Here is a 17,912-nt window from a genome sequence, read left to right as displayed (position 1 = left end):
TTATAATTTTGTGTATCATTGAAGGTCTTCTACCATTTCCATATGCTTTCCCTTCTCTCTCCCTTTCTCTCCCCCCATTCGTCTTTGTTTACTATTAGTCTTTTCCTCATGCTCTTCCTTCCAGTTCTGCTCTTAGTTGCTCTCTTTATATCAAAGAAGACATTTAGCATTTGTTTTTTAGGGCTTGGCTAGCTTCACTTAGCATAATCTGCTCTAATGCCATCCATTTCCCTGCAAATTCTATGATTTTGTCATTTCTTAGTGCTGCATAATACTCCATTGTGTATAGATGCCACATTTTTTTTTATCCATTCATCTATTGAAGGGCATCTAGGTTGGTTCCACAGTCTAGCTATTGTGAATTGTGCCACTATAATCATTGATGTGGCCGTATCCCTATAGTGCGCTCTTTTAAGGTCCTCAGGGAATAGTCCGAGAAGGGCGATAGCTGGGTCAAATGGTGGATCCATTCCCAGCTTTCCCAGGAATCTCCATACTGCTTTCCAAATTGGCCTCACCATTTTGCAGTCCCACCAGCAATGTACAAGTGTACCCTTTTCCCCACATCCCCGCCAACACTTATTGTTGTTTGACTTCATAATGGCTGCCAATCTTACTGGAGTGAGATGGTATCTTAGGGTGGTTTTGATTTGCATTTCTCTGATTGCTAGAGATGGTGAGCATTTTTTCATGTACTTGTTGATTGATTGTATGTCCTCCTCTGAGAAATGTCTGTTCAGGTCCTTGGCCCATTTGTTGATTGGGTTGTTTGTTATCTTATTGTTTAATTTTTTGAGTTCTTTGTACATTCTGGATATTAGGGCTCTATCTGAGGTGTGAGGGGTAAAAATTTGTTCCCAGGATGTAGGCTCTCTATTTACCTCTTTTATTGTTTCTCTTGCTGAGAAAAAACTATTTAGTTTAAGTAAGTCCCATTTGTTTATTCTTGTTATTAACTCTTGGGCTATGGGTGTCCTATTAAGGAATTTGGAGCCCGACCCCACTATATGTAGATCGGAGTCAACTTTTTCTTCTATCAGACGCAACGTCTCTGATTTGATATCTAGCTCCTTGATCCATTTTGAGTTAACTTTTGTGGATGGCAAGAGAAAGAGATTCAATTTCATTTTGTTGCATATGGATTTCCAATTTTCCCAGCACCATTTGTTGAAGATGCTATCCTTCCTCCATTGCATGTTTTTAGCCCCTTTATCAAATATAAGATAGTTGTAACTTTGTGGATTAGTCTCTGTGTCCTCTATTCTGTACCATTGGTCCACCTGCCTGTTTTGGTACCAGTACCATGCTGTTTTTGTTACTATTGCTTTGTAGTACAGTTTGAACTCTGGTATCACTATACCTCCAGATTCACTCTTCCTGCTTAGAATTGCTTTTGCTATTCTGGGTCTTTTGTTTTTCCATATGAATTTCATGATTGCTTTATCTATTTCAACAAGAAATGCCGTTGGGATTTTGATTGGCATTGCATTAAACCTGTAGAGAACTTTTGGTAATATCGCCATTTTGATGATGTTAGTTCTGCCTATCCATGAACAGGGTACATTTTTCCATCTTCTGGGATCTTCTTCTGTCTCTCTCTTTAGGGTTCTGTAGTTTTCATTGTATAGATCTTTCACCTCTTTTGTTAGGTTGATTCCCAAGTATCTTATTTTCTTTGAGGATATTGTGAATGGAGTGGTTTTCCTTATTCCCATTTCGGAGGTTTTGTTGCTGATATACAGGAATGCCTTTGATTTATGCGTGTTGATTTTATAACCTGCTACTTTGCTGAATTCATTTATTAACTCTAGCAGCTTCCTTGTAGACCCTTTTGGGTCTGTTAAGTATATTATCATGTCATCCGCAAATAGCGATAATTTAATTTCTTCTTTTCCTATTTTTATGCCTTTAATTTCTTTTGTCTGTCTAATTGCTCTGGCTAGTACTTCGAGAATAGTAGTGGTGATAGAGGGCATCCCTGTCTTGTTCCAGAGTTTAGAGGGATTGCCTTCAGTTTTTCTCCGTTTAGGATGATGCTAGCCTGAGGTTTAGCATATATAGCTCTTACAATGTCAAGGTAAGTTCCTGTTATCCCTAGTTTTTCTAGTGTTTTGAACATAAAGGGATGCTGTACTTTGTCAAATGCTTTTTCTGCGTCTATCGAGATGATCATATGGTTCTTGTCTTTAAGTCTGTTGATGTGGTGAATAGCATTTATTGATTTCCGTATATTGAACCAGCCTTACATCCCAGGGATGTATCCTACTTGGTCATGGTGCACAAGTTTTTTGATATGTTTTTGTATTCGATTCGCCAGGATTTTATTGAAAATTTTTGCATCCAAGTTCATTAGAGATATTGGTCTGTAGTTTTCTTTCTTTGAAGTGTCTTTGGTTTTGGGATCAGAGTGATGTTGGCCTCATAGAATGAATTTGGAAGAGCTCCTTCTTTTTCTATTTCTTGAAATAGCTTGAAAAGTATTGGTATTAATTCTTCTTTGAAGGTTTTGTAAAACTCCACTGTATACCCATCCGGTCCAGGGCTTTTCTTGGTTGGTAGTCTTATGATGGCTTCTTCTATTTCTTCCTTTGTTATTGGTCTGTTTAAATTGTGTGTGTCTTCCTGTCTCAATCTGGGCAGATCATATGCCTTAAGAAATTTATCGATATCTTCACTATCTTCTATTTTATTGGAATATAGGGTTTCAAAATACTTTCTAATTATCTTCTGTATTTCTGTAGTGTCTGTTGTGATATTGCCTTTTTCATCCCGTATGTTGGTAATTTGAGTTCTCTCTCTTCTTCTCTTCGTTAGCATGGCTAAGGGCCTGTCTATCTTATTTATTTTTTCAAAGAACCAACTTTTAGTTTTATCAATTTTTTCAATGTTTTTTTTTTGTTTCAATTTCGTTGATTTCTGCTCTAATTTTAATTATTTCTTGTCTTCTACTACATTTGCTGTTGTTTTGCTCTTCCTTTTCTAGGTTTTTGAGGTGTAGTGTGAGTTCATTTATTTGTTGGTCATTTCTTTTTTTGAGGAAAGAACTCCAAGAAATGAATTTTCCTCTTAAAACTGCTTTCATTGTGTCCCATAGATTCCGGTATGTTGTGTCTGTATTATCATTTGTCTCTAAGAATTTTTTCATCTCCTCCTTTATGTTTCTGTAACCCATTGATCATTCAGTAACATATTGTTCATTTTCCATGTGATGTAGGATTTTCCCTTCCTTCTTTTATCATTGATTTCCAATTTCATTCCATTGTGATCAGATATGGTGCATGGTATTATCTCCACGCCTTTATACTTACTAAGCGTTGCCTTATGGCATAATATATGGTCTATCTTTGAGTAGGATCCATGTGCTGCTGAGAAGAACGTGTATCCACTTGATGATGGTTGATATATTCTATATATGTCGGTTAAGTCTAGGATATTGATTGTGCTGTTGAGTTCTATAGTTTCTTTATTCAGTTTTTGTCTAGAGGATCTGTCTAATGGCGAGAGCGGTGTGTTGAAGTCACCCATAATTATTGTGTTGTGGTCTATTTGACTCTTGAACTTGAGGAGAGTTTGTTTTATGAATGTTGTAGCTCCATTGTTTGGTGCATACAAATTGATAATTGTTATGTCTTGTTGTTGGATGGTTCCTTTTAACAGGATATAGTGTCCTTCTTTATCCTTCTTGATTAACTTAGGTTTAAAGTTGATTTTATTCTATATGAGTATGGCCACTCCTGCTTGCTTCCGAAGGCCATGTGAGTGGTATGATTTTTCCCAACCTTTTACCTTCAGCCTGTGTATGTATTTTCCTATCATATGAGTCTCTTTAAGGCAGAATATTGTTGGATTTATTTTTTTGATCCAGGTTACTAGCCTATGTCTCTTGATTGGTGAGTTTAGGCCATTAACATTGAAGGTTACAATTGAGATATGATTTGTACTTCCAGTCATGCTTCTTTATTTATTTATTTTAGTTTGGCTGGTTTTACTTTTTTGTTATTTTCCTCCCCCTTTACTGAGATACCTCTTGCTGTTAGTTTTGGGCACTATTTTTCAATTCCTCTTCTTGTAGTATTTTGCTCAAAATGCTTTGCAGTGCTGGTTTTCTTGCTGCGAATTCTTTTAGCTTTTGTTTATCGTGAAAGATTTTAATTTCATTGTCAAATCTGAAGCTTAATTTTGCTGGATACAGTATTCTTAGTTGGAATCCATTATTTTTCAGCGTTTGAAATACATTGTTCCAGGATCTTCTTGCTTTCAAAGTCTGTGATGAGAAATCAGTTGTTAACCTAATTGGTTTACCCCTGAATGTAATCTGCCTCTTTTCTCTCGTTGCTTTTAATATTCTCTCCTTGTTCTGTATGTTGGCTATCTTCATAATTATATGTCTTGGAGTTGGTCTATTATGGTTTTGAATGTTTGGGGTCCTGTAGGCTTCCAGGATTTGGCAATCCATTTCATCTTTCATCTCTGGGAAGTTTTCTAGAGTTATTTCATTTAATATGCTGTCCATTCCTTTGGTTTGAGTCTCTGTGCCTTCTTCTATCCCGATGACCCTCAAATTTGGTTTTTTTATGGCATCCCATATCTCTTGAATAGATTGCTCATGGGATTTAAGCATCTTTTCTGTGTTGACTATATTATTTTCAAGTTGATAAACCTTGTCTTCATTATCTGATGTTCTGACTTCTACTTGATCAAGTCTGTTTGTAATATTCTCGTTTGAGTTTTTAATTTGGTTTATATTTTCCTGCAATTCTAGGATTATTGTTTGATTTTTTTTAAGATCTCTATCTCCTGGTAGAGCTCGTTCTTTGCCATTTGAATTTGTTTGTTTAATTCGTTTTCAAAATATACTTTTATTGCTTGGACTTGCTGTCTCATGTCTTCCCTAATATTCCTTTCCATTCGAGTTAGGTAGGCCTTGAGTTCATTCCCTATCCCTGCTTCTGATGTTTCTATGTCCTCCTGTAGAGTTAAGTTGTCCTGTATTGTTTGTACTCCTTTTTTCCCTTATTTTCTCATGTTGTCCACGTTACTTTCCAGCTCTATTTGATTGCCGTGTTTCTGCTCTCTTCTATAGATTTGTTTTGGTTCTGTATTACTCTGTTGTTTCTTCTTTGTGTTGTTAAACTGTGCCTGCTAACGTGGATTCTGCTGGGAAGCAATTCTGATGGCCGAGCTCCAGTGACGTCACTACTCTGCTATGATGGGCCCCAGGCTCCTTGCTGGGGTGTCCTAATGGGGCTGTGTGACTGGACTGTCTCTGTTTGGTTTCAGCTCCCCGTTGAGGCAGGCGGGCAGTCTCCAGCCGCCCAGTATCTCAGGCAGCGGGCGGGTGAACGGTCGCCGGCGGGGGAGTGGACTTCAGCCGCCCAGTCGCGCGGGCAGCGGGCCGGCTGTCGCTGGTGGGCGGGCGATCTCTAGGCACCCCGTCCTGCGATCGGTAGCCGGCGGGCGGGTGTTCTCCTACCGCCCAGTTACGCGGGCAGTGGGTGAACTGTAGCCCGTAGGCCTGCGGTTTCCAGCTGCCCAGTTGCGAGGGCCTGGCCTCTAGTCCCCTAGTTTCTCCTGCTAGTCTTGGTTTCTCCTGCTAGACCAGATTTCCCCTGAGTGATGGCTCTCGGCAGTTCAAACTGTACTCTGGACCTGCCGTTTGTTGGGTGTGGAGGGTGTCTATTGGGGACCCCGGCACTCTATTGTTTTGTTCCCGTTGTGCGGGATAGAACTGTACCGCTTCCTTCCCCCTCTGAAATCCCGTACTCAGTCCGGGGGTCAGTGCGGGCTCATCCAGCAGGATTCCACAGAATTGCAGCCACTTTTCTCCCTGCTTGCTAATTAATCACTTCTCTGCGGCGCCCCGCCTTCTGTAGCCATGGGGAAGGCCGGGCAAATCAGTCAGCCCGGATCCCCGGGGTCGCACAATTGGCTATTGGGATCCCTGGCACTCTATCGTTTTGATTTTTTCTGCTTGCCCCTCCCCCAGCGCTGGCTAGACAGGTTTAGTTTTGGCTGCTGATGGGAGGGGGAGTTGAAGGTCAGGTGTCTCTAGTTTTCCCCTAGTCTTTATGCAGGCTCACTCTGATACTCCTTCCCCCGGAAAGCCTAGGAGAGCCTAGGAGACACAGACCTGTTTTATTGTTGCAGTCTGTCGGAGAGTGGTGGTGGATACTTCAGCTCTCCAAGATGGTGGCCGCTGATTGCCTTGGAGGGGTTTCCGTTGTGGGGGACGGGACTGTATTGCTTCCTTACCCGTCTGAAATCCCGTAATCAGCCCGGGGGTCAGTGCGGGCTTGGCCGGCAGGGTTCCACCGAATGGCTGCCACTTTCCTCCCTGCTTGCTAATTAATCGCTTCTCTGCAGCGTCCCGCCTTCTGTAGCCGAGGGGCAGGCCGGGCGAATCAGTCAGCCCGGATCTCCGTTGATGCAGGGAATTCTTTTACTACTGTGGTTAGTACTTTGGAGACAGGTGCAGAGGGTTGCTTTATCTCAGCCCTCAGTTCATGAAACCTTGTCCTCGAAAGTTCCCTCTCTTGTTGTTTGCTTGATTAGTTATGCACTTACTCATTCTCCTTTGACCCCATTTCCAAATCCATGGCCCTCCTCACCCCACAGACATTTTTTTCTTCTTTTGATTAAACTAAATAGATCAGCTAATGAATTTTAAAACAGCAAATAAAAATTGAACATGTATAACATGACATTTCAAAATAAGTATACATGGTGGAATGGTGAAATTGGGCTAATTAACATATTCTTTATTCAGCAAACTTACTTTTTTTGTGGTGAGAACATTAAAACTCTACTCTTTTAGCAATTCGAAAAATAGATTTATATTGTTTTATTTTCTTTTTTTTATTGCTCAGTTTACGACTCCCTATGCCTGCGAAGCTGAAGGGGTCAGAGACTTGATCTCTCCGTGCCCGCTGCCATGTTGGATCCCAGATTTATATTGTTATAGTAACCATATTGTACAATGGATCTCTTGCACTTATTCTATCTGTGATGTGGGATTGTTTGACTAATATGTCTCTCACTATCCCTACTCTCCAGCACCTACTATTTCTATAAGTTCAACTTCGTTAGATACTACATTCAGTATGCAAAGGTTCCTTTTCATCCACATCCTCACCAGCACTTGTTATCTTTTGTCTTTTCTACAGTATGGCTACTGTAGAGCAGAGCAGGCATGTGATGATATATAGTGTTGTGGTTTTAATTTGCATTTTTCTGATGATCAGTGATGTTGAACATTTTTTTTTCAATTACTTATTGAAAATTTATATGTCTTGTTTTGAAAAATTCCATTCAGTTTTTTTGCCCATTTTTTTGATCAGGTTAATTTTCTTGCTATTGAGTTTGCGTTCCTTACCTATTTTGGATATTAACCCCTTATCAGGTGTATGGCTTGCAAATATATTCTCCCACTCTGTAAGTTGTCTCTTAACCCCATGGAATGTTTCCTTTGTTGTGTAGGAGATTTTTAGTTTGATGCAATCCTATCTATCTTTTCTTTTGCTATCTGTGCTTTTGTGTTCACGTTAAAAAAAATCATTGCCTAAACTAATGACAGAGTTGTCCTCCTATTTTTCTTATAGCAGTTTTATAGTTTCAGGTTTTACATTTAAGTCTTTAATCCATTTTGAGTTGACTTTTGTATATAATTACATTCTTCTGCATGTGTATATACAGTTATTCTAACGTCATTTATTGAAATACTTTCCTTTTTCCATTGTATTTTATTGGAATCTTTGTTGAAAATCAATTGATCATCAATGTACAAATGTGTTTCTGGGCTTTATATTCTGTTCCATTAGTATAAGTGTCTGTTTTTATGCCAATACCATGCTGTTTTTGACCGTTATAGCTTTGTAGTGTATTTTGAAGTCAGATAGCATAATGCATATAGTTTTGTTCTTACTCAAGCCTTTTTATTTTTGAATTATCATTTTTTTTGGTGGTGTTGGGGATTGAACTCAGGGCCTTGTGTATGTGAGGCAGGCACTCTACCAATAGAGCTATATCCCTAGGTACTTTTGTTCTTTTTTTTGTTCAGGATTACTTTGACTATTTGGGGTCTCTATGTTTCTATGGAAATTTTAGGATTTTTTTCTACTGCTGTGAAAAATGTCATTGAAATTTTGGTAGGGATGTCATTAAATCTGTAGATTACCTTGGGTAGCATGGACATCCTAGCACTGTTGATTCTTTTAATCCACAAATATAGGATGCTTTATTCAGTTTCTATTATTAATGTTTTGTAGTTTTCAGCATATAGTCTTTCACCTTTCTGATCAAATTTATTCTTGGTAATTTTCTCTGAGGCTATTATAAATTGAATTGTTTTCTTTTTTGAATGTTATTATTAGAATACAGAAATGTTAGTGCTTTTTGTGTGTCTGTTTTGTAACCTGCAATGTTAGTGACTTTATTAGTTCCAACATATTTTTTCATTTTTTATTTTTAGGGTTTCCTACATATAAAATCACATCTTCTGCAAACAGGAACAATTTGGCTTCTCCCTTTCCATTTTGGATGCATTTTATTTCTTTTCTTTCCAAATTGCTCTGGGTAGAACGTCTAGTACTGTATGGACTGGAAATGGAAAGGGGGGAAGATTCTTGTTTTATTTTTCATCTTAGAGGAAGAACTTTCAACCATTAAGTATGATGTTATTTGCAGATTTGTCTCATATAGATTTAAATGTGTTTAGTTACATTCTTTCTATGTCTAACTTGTTGAGAGTTTTTATTAAGAAAGAATGTTGAATTTTATCAAATATTTTTTTTCTGCATCTATAGGGATGATTATATGCCTTTTTTGTCCTTCAGCCTTGAAATCATTGTTTTGAAAGAGAGGCTTTGTAGGAAGAGAAGGTATTTCTAAATCCTAAAAATTCCCCATGAGTATTAAGAGAAAACTTGGATATTAAAATGTTAAATTTATTCTGAGTTTCAATAGAGGGATGCTTTACAGGAAAGCACACAATGAAAGAGCCTGTTCTCGTGTATGTTCTGACAGGAAAGCATGTAAGAGGGAAAAACAGAGGTGCCAATAAGTGTGACAGTGTCCAGTCTCAGAAGGAAGGGCTAGTGATGCAGGGGAAGTCTCAGGGTGGCAGAGAGTTGCTTCTTGCTTTCCCACAAGGTAGCAGAGGGGGTGTGTATTTATTTTGTAATTCTCCTGTTAATGGATTATATTATCTGCTTAAACAACATATATGTATTATTTTACAGTCCCCAAAATTAGAAGTCATGAATGGGACTCACTAAAGTCAATGTGTCAGTTTAACTGTGTTTATTTTTGGAATTTCTAAGGGAGAATCTATTTTCTTGTCTTCTAGAAGCTGCCTGAGCTCCTTATCTTGTGGCCCCTTCTTCTATCTTTATGGGCAGCAAAGGTCTGGTAGATTTCATAGCGCTGCAATTCTGACTCCTCTGCCCTCTGGCCCCACTTTTAATGACCTTGAATCCATCTGCAGGATTACTTCCCCATGTTAAGATAAGCTGATTACTGAACATTATTCCCCCTTGCCAAATAACATTCACAGATTCTGGGGATTAGGACATGAACATCTTTGAGGAGGCTTGCCTACTTCTGGTGGGTAGGCTGGAACAATGTGTATGCACTTTAGTTTGATACAATGCTAGAATGACATGATAGTGTGCAGGTAGTAGTTTTGTAGTGGCTGAGAAAGTTGTCTGGGAGAGGTAGGCTACAGGGCAGGTAGGCTAAGGTGTAGAGAAAGCAACAATGAGTTTGTAAATCTTCCAGGAGAGATCAAAGGTGCTCAAAAAAGGAGCAGGGCTTCAGCGGTTCTGAGGCTCTCTGCGGAGGAAGAGGCTCTAAATATGAAAACTTTGGAAGAAACAGAGGTACCTGCTATAGAGGTACAGAGGTACCTTAGCAAGTATCCGTCCCTATGACCAAGTAAGTCAATGTCTTACTTCAAGGGCTGAATATGAATCATGGAGCCCTTCCTCATGAGTAAAAGCTTCCTCTGCACCCAGGCACCATTTTTGAAGGGAGGATGGGGAGGGGTTAGAAATATGGAGTCACTAGCATTAACTAAAAAATGATTGATTTAGATACAGTTGGGATTTAGGTTAAAATCATAAATATTTTTTTTCTACCATCAGGCGAAATAGGAGTCTAGGAAAGATGAAATTAATTTTGCATGGTGTGTTTATATTTCCCCCTCTCCTTCCCCAATATATATTGCAAGGTATTTGTGTATGTACATGTAAATGGATATATTTTATTTAGACTGTCCATTTATTTAGCGTAGTTTTACAGTTGCATTTTATTGCAAACAAGCTCTTTGTATTTATATAGTAAGTTGGATGAAGAAGGAGGAGGCTTTGAGAGGTCCCTTCTGAATTGCTTCCTGTATTCTGCCTGTGGCAGAGGGCTATGATCAATCCATCATCAAACACCATTTTTCAGTACTCAGCTGTCTCATTAATATTGGGATATTTAAGTCAGTTGTTTTTTGGACAAAGATACAGATCATCTCGGCTACGTTAGAAGCATAAATTTTGCTCCAGATCAATATTTCAAAAATTTGTTCTGAAAAGTCAGCTTGTTTTTAATATAACAACTTGGAGTTAAACTATTTGGAGATTTGCTCTTGAAAATCATACCTCTCATGGTGGGTTGATCGTGAGACATACATTTTTTTTTAAAAAAACTTTTGCCTAGTATTCCAATCCAGTTAAATCTTGGTTTGAAAATGAAACTATCTTTGTGAGAATACTGCATTCTCTGGTAACATTTACTTGCAATTTAAACAGCTGCCTGCAATGCAATAGAATACAGTTATTTTAAAAGTGTATTTAGTGAAACTAGAATCATAAAAACCTCCTGAAAATGAAATGTTTTTTTTCTTAATAAGGCATAAGTGAATTGAACAATAGGAGAACAGGAACATGATAAATTCTAGCCATTATGTTATGGGCTAATCAAAGAATACTAAAAGATATTCCATCAAACATTCCCATTTTCAAATGAAAACATAGCCAAATAGCAATACTGAAGAAAATTGCTGAACTATTGGACAGTATTTGGGCTGTTAGATGTTGGTGCTGCTGGTCCAGGAAGTACACCTTGAGTAGTAAGGTCTATACCATATTGTTAGATATTCTTCTCTTTATGAGCATTCTTATGCCATGTCCCTACTCAGAATCCTTCTGTCTCTGAAATTACTCTTACCAAAAACAAAAAACAAAACAAAACAAAACAAAACAAAAACAACCCCACCCCACTTCAACTTACTAGGTATGCCTTCCATAGTATGGCTCCAAAGTACTTTCCATTTATTCTCATTAACCCCCTGCTTATTGCTATGCATTGACTAACCTGGTGGAGCTCCCTGGTCTTTCCTTTACCTGGGAGGACACTGGACCTTCTCCATACATCACATCTTCCTTATTTGTCTTTGTTTTGCATCCTCAACACCATAGACTGCTCATGGTTCTTTACTATTCTTCTCTTTTTGATGTTTAGGTGGTGGCATCTGAATCTATGTCTTACTTTGGATCACCATAGCATCTAATTACATGTCATGTACTGACTTATTTGTGAAACTGCATCTTTTTCTCAATCCTTGTAGGCTTCAATTATGACATTTCTCTGTATGAGAAAAATGCTCCCGGCAGTTAACATATTTCTTAGATTTACTTTGTAATTGGTAATCTTGCTTTCTTTCCTTCATTTAGTTGTCATTTACCAGTATTTTACAGTTAAAATGGCTTTATCTGCTGCCATTAATTTATTGTCTTAAGTTATCAAATCATTGGATTTTAACTCGTATACAATTCTAAGCAATTTCCTGGCCTGAAGGTGACCACTGACCTCTCAAGTAGTGAAGTACTATCATTTTTTATGGTAATTAATCCTTTTTCACTTATTTTCTGTAACTACATGTATTAAAGTTCCCAGAGATAATTTTTTAAAAAACATCCAATAATAAAAGTTTGTGAAAATGTATTGAATAATGACCATGACATTTTTCTTTACAGCAAAATAGACTTTGATTAAGCTATATAAATGTTAATTGGACGCCTACTACACACAAGCCACTGTGGGTGATCCAGAAATGAATAACGCATAGTCCTTGCCAAATGGGAAATTTCATTCTATGCAAGCACTTAGATAAGCTCATGTGACTTTCTTCCCTTTTATGTTTTCTTCGTGTAGGGGGAAAAGGTAGATAGTAACAGATGGAACTTTTCTCTTTATTCATCTTGCAGTTTTGATAATCACCAAATGAGATAATTCTAGTTTACATTATAATTTTTTTTCACTGTATCCAAATCTTATTAAACTGTGATTGAGTCATTTACACAGGTGGTAGCATTGTATAATAGGCCATCATATTTAAATGCAAATTGTGCTGAAAGATCATATTTACATATAGTGTTCATTTTTTTTTAACTTGAAAAAATTCTTTTGAAACCCGCCAGTGAAAGTTATCGAATCCTGTCTTAAAAGCTTATTGATCTAACCTTAGGCATGAGACAGTGAATTTGAATGAATGAATTTAAACGATCTTACTATTTGTGCCACAATCAATGTCAGCTAGATTGTCTCAGGAAAGACCCAAAGTCAACTCTTGATACTTATATTTTCTCTCTTTATGAATTTGACTACTCTAAATACTTTATATGAATGACATAAAATAGTAGTTGTCTTTTTTGTGACTGGATTATTTTCATGCTATTTATTTTTAATATTGAAAAACTGGAAACAACCTAATAAAAATAGAAAATTAGTTAAATAGATTATATTATTGCTGTACTTTTCATAACATGTAATTATTTGTTTGTTTTTTAGGATAGATGTGGAGGTACTGACCAGGAAAGAAGTAACAATCACTCAGACAAATATTACCATCTTGGGTGCAGGTGGTAAATGCTGGCCAGATTCTGGGTATTATGGTTTAGACCTGGAACGTCTTCTAAAGACTCTTGTGCTGAAAGTTTGGTCCCCAGTTCAGTTTTGTTCAGAGGCGGGGCTCTAGAGAAGTGATTGGATCTTGAGGGCTCTGATGTGTCTCTGTGGATTCATCCATTGATGGGTTCATAGCGAATTGTCTTTATTGGAAGTGATGGAAATAGCAGGTGGGACCTAGTTAGAAGAAGTGCATCACTAGAGGCATCTCTGGAAGGCTTTATCTTGTCCCCCCCCCCTGTTTTTTTTCTTTCTCTGTTTCCTGGATACCATGAACTGAGCATATTTTATACCATGTTCCTTATACTTTGTTATTTTGCCTCATCTCAGGTCCAAAGCAATGAAACTGGCCATGGACTGAAGCCTCTGAAACTGAGCCAAAATAAACCTTTTCTCTCTTTAAGGTGTTTATGTCACAAATATTTTGGTCACAGTATGAAAAGCTGAGTAGCACACTGGGTATATCCTGAAGGTTGTGTCAATACTATGTTCTATTGAGTTGGATATGGGATTTGAACAAAAGGTGACATTAACTAATATTTTGTGGCCTGTGGAAAAGAGTATAGATAATATTTCTCAAGGTTGGGAAGATAGCAAGAATGGATTGGGATTTCTTCTATTATCTGATCACAAGTGGATTTCCTTAAAACATAGAAAGATCATACCAAGTAATATAAGAAGATAACTATATCTAATTGAAAAATTAGCAAAGGGTTTTATCAAATAAAACAAAGAAAAAATTTTCATAGAGATAAATAAATAAATGTTATACACACTAGGAATCCTACAAATTCATCTTTAAGTAATAAGACACTAGGTTTCAACTTGCAAAATGACAGGATTTTAAAAAGTGATAAAACTGAAATTTGTGTGTAGAAGCACTGCTAAGAGGGATGCAAGCTGGCATATTCTTTTAGATGGTCAATATGGCAATACATCTTAAAACATACAAGATTTTTATATTGCTGTACCCAGAAATGTAAGTTTTAGAAAAATTTCCCTGGGAAATCAGAAATGTGTGCATAGATTTACACAGAATTACTTACCTATGTGCTTAATGATTGGGTTGATTTAAAGAATGGGTATATCTACATAGAGGACTGTGTTGATATTGAATTTCCTGAGATGGGGAAATGTCTGCACCTATTGAAATGATCTGTTGGATGAAACAAGTTGTATAGCAATGATGTTTTTTTATAAAGTAGAGTAGAAAAAAATTAGAAATGACTGGCATTCGTAAGCAAGGTTTAAAATATCTTCATAAGCTTTTAGATTTCTGCCTCAGAAAATTTAGATTATAACATGAGAGGCTAAAAGGAGCTGAATGTATGGATTACTGTACTGTGAACTTCTGCATCTGCCATGATGTCCATGTGAGGAGACAATAAAAAGTTTTTTTCAACATTCAAGTCAGATCTGTAAAGCCAGAAGTTTCCAATAAAAGTGAACCCTCACTGAAGTTATTTATAATGTTGCCATGGTCTTTGTTTGATATGAAATAATCATTTTTTTGGAATGATTTTGCTTTCCTCCTGGTTTCAAGGACTTTTCCTTGCATTGTTGAAGACTGTACCACTAATAAAACCAACCTGTCAAAGAGACATCTGCACTCCCATATCCATTGCAGCTCTATTCACACGAGCCACCATATAGAACCAACTTACGTATCCATTAGTGGATGAGCAGAGAAAGAAGATGTAGTACGTATACATGATGGAATACCATTCAGCCCTAAGAAAAGAATGGAACTTGTCATTTGCAACAGCATGGATGAATCTGGAGGACATTATAGTAAGTGAAAGAAACCAGGCACAGAAACACTGTGCCTTTTGCTTATTTGTTCAGTGGGCTACTTTTACCCATGATCTCACTCCTATGTGGATTTTAAAGAGCCGATCACATAGAATAGAATGATGGTTATCAGAGGAGGGAAGGGGGCCTGGGAACAGGTTGGTCGATGGGAATAAAGTTACAGTTAGATAGAAGGAATGAATTTTGATATTCAGTTGTATAGTAGGGTGTCTACATTTAACATTTATGAATTATATATGTCAAAAGAGTTGGATTTCTAATGTTTTTACCACAAAGAAATGATAAATGAGACTATGTTTATAGCCTTGATTTGATCCTTATATCACATATGTGTACCAAAATATCACATTATACCCAGTAAATACATGTGATTATTATGTACCAGTTAAAAATAAAATAAAATTTGGAAAAAAAACCCACAAAACTCTACTCACAAAAACTATTCTCTAATGAATTACAGTAGAGGGGGTAGAGAGAGAAGAGGGGAGGGCAGGGGAGGGGAGGGGGGATAGTAGAGGATAGGAAAGGCAGCAGAATACAACAGACACTAGTATGGCAATATGTAAATCAATGGATGTGTAACCGATGTGATTCTGCAATCTGTATACGGGGTAAAAATGGGAGTTCATAACCCACTTGAATCAAAGTGTGAAATATGATATATCAAGAACTATGTAATGTTTTGAACAACCAACAATAAAAATTTAAAAAAAAGTCATAACACAAGATAATCCAGTCATGTATAAAATTTTGGGATTGTAAACTTTTCTTCTCTAAACATTGTAGATTCTTTTTCATTGCTTTAAAGCACTGAATGATGAATGCTATATAGAAGTTAAAAGTATATTTCATTTTGAAAATCTTTTTAGTGTTAATAAAATTAATATTGAATTTCAACACAAAACTTGACAAAATGGAGATGATAAGCTATCTCAATTTCTATAATAATAGATTTCTCTATATTAAAAAAAAACCAATTATTCCCTGTCCCTGAAATAGGCTAAATGCTTTAAGAAGCAAAGTGCCTGCTACTATAATTGTAGGAAGGGTTGATGGCTTAGGATACATTAGCAAGGAGAGAAAAGTCTCAGGAAATCTGAAAATAAGAGTTCTCCCGCCCTCCATAGTGGAGCAGAGTGGGGGAGAGGTGAGAACCAGCTGTGCCGGAAGCATCCTGTGTAGTGGTTTGCTTGTCAGGTTGTGTCAATAAACCAGTACCTTCCACCCACTGCTTTCCCTCTTCTGGCAGGATCTGCAGCCACCAAAGGGCAGGAGGAGAGGGGCTGGTCCCAGAGGGGAAAGAAATTTAAAAATATACACAGTAGCTCAGAACCAGATGTCGTTTTCCAAACTATTTTGCTCATAGGAACACAGACAGTGAGCTTGTTGAGGCAAGTTGTGTTTGTGCCACAAGATGCCACCCTTCCCTTAAGAAGAAGACTGAAAGTAGCTAAATACAATGCAAGTGTTTTATGAGTCTATTCTTCTCCTGTTTGTTATATCAATGCAGTTTTACCAGAGATGAAAGGAAAGCAGTTGTATCTGTAACATTCTGGTGCCAGAAAATAAACTAGTTTCTTATTTGCAATTTTCAAAATTCTTTTAAACTACTATGGAAACAGTACTTTTCCACTTTATCTGATGGTGGATTACGATTTTGTGGACAAGCTTTATTACTTTGGGCTCCTGGTGTTAGCCTAGCTTTGATGTATGGCTGAGCTATTACAAAAGACTACAAAATAACATATTGTAGCTATCCACAGTCTAAAGCTTCCGATTTCTCCAAGACAGATGTCTAGATCTTGTTTGTAGAAGGAAAAAAAGATAGGATTTGCTTTTGCTTATTTGTCCAATGGGCTATTTTTACCAAAATTAACAACAACAAAAAACATGCTCCCTCTACATCCATCAATATAGTCACCTCAATGCAAAGGTGCAGGCTGCCATAGCAAAACCCCATCAACTTGTAAAATGGAAATGAGTTTAATTTATAATAAAAAGTTCTTTATATTATCAGCTGAAATTAATACAAACTAATTCATCATAGTCATTGAATTCATCTTTAAGTTTTGCCAAAAACAATATGTTAGGATTTACCTAGGTTGCCCTAGTCTTTTGCCTTTCACTTACTACGAACCTTCTAGTCCTAACAAATTAGTCTTTTCTGTCAATGGTAGGTCCTTAATCACCTTTCTGCATTGGTAAGAAAAATGAGATTGGAATAATTTCCATTTTTCTTCCTAAAGGAAAGCCATAAAGTAGATGTTACTTTGAGCAACTTACTTAACCTGTCAGTTCCTCCGTGAGTTTGTTAAATGGGGTATTTTACTGTCTGCTCTCCAAGTTGTCTGTTAAACGTTTGAGGAGATTTTTATGACTCCCTCTCATTTAGATAAAATAAGAGTTCTCCCACCCTCCACAGTGGAGCAGAGTGGGGGAGAGGTGAGAACCAGCTGTGCCGGAAGCATCCTGTGTAGTGGTTTGCTTGTCAGGTTGTGTCAATAAACCAGTACCTTCCACCCACTGCTTTCCCTCTTCTGGCAGGATCTGCAGCCACCAAAGAGTAGGAGAGGGGCTGGTCCCAGAGGGGAAAGAAATTTAAAAATACACACAGTAGATCCATGCATGATGGGGTCATTGAGGGAGATATTTGGAATTTGAAGGGATACTAATATTTATATTAGATTCTGATGTTATTTCTATATTTCCACAAACCATTCTGCCTCCTGTATAAAATTGTAGCTACAAAAGCTTGTTTCCATATAGCTCCACCAATTTTTAAGTTGACATGACAGAAGTATTTTATATTTTATGTTTATTTTTTTTCCATTTGATTTTTTGTCATGGGAAGAAGTTCAGATTTTCTGCATGAAATCTCTGTGGTTTGTGCCTTGTTTTAAGAATGAAACATTTTTTTTTTCTAAACTGGCCATGTCTAGCCACACTAAAAATCAAAGTCTTAAGTCAAATGCATCCCAGCATGAGCTGGTCTTGGTGTGAAACACAACCCAATATGGGGGACCCATATTGATAGTGACAAACCAAGTTCAAAACATCTTCTCTGCTGGGACATAAATGAGAAGATGAGTCACTAGAGCCTAAATGGTCTTTTCCTCACAAATACTAGCTTCTTTTTCCATTTCTCCATT

The sequence above is a fragment of the Spermophilus citellus genome (assembly GCF_964194105.1).
Source record: "Spermophilus citellus genome assembly, chromosome: 13".
Classification (NCBI taxonomy): domain Eukaryota; kingdom Metazoa; phylum Chordata; class Mammalia; order Rodentia; family Sciuridae; genus Spermophilus; species Spermophilus citellus.
The sequence above is the reverse complement of the archived record's forward strand: the minus strand, read 5'-3'. Positions refer to the sequence as shown.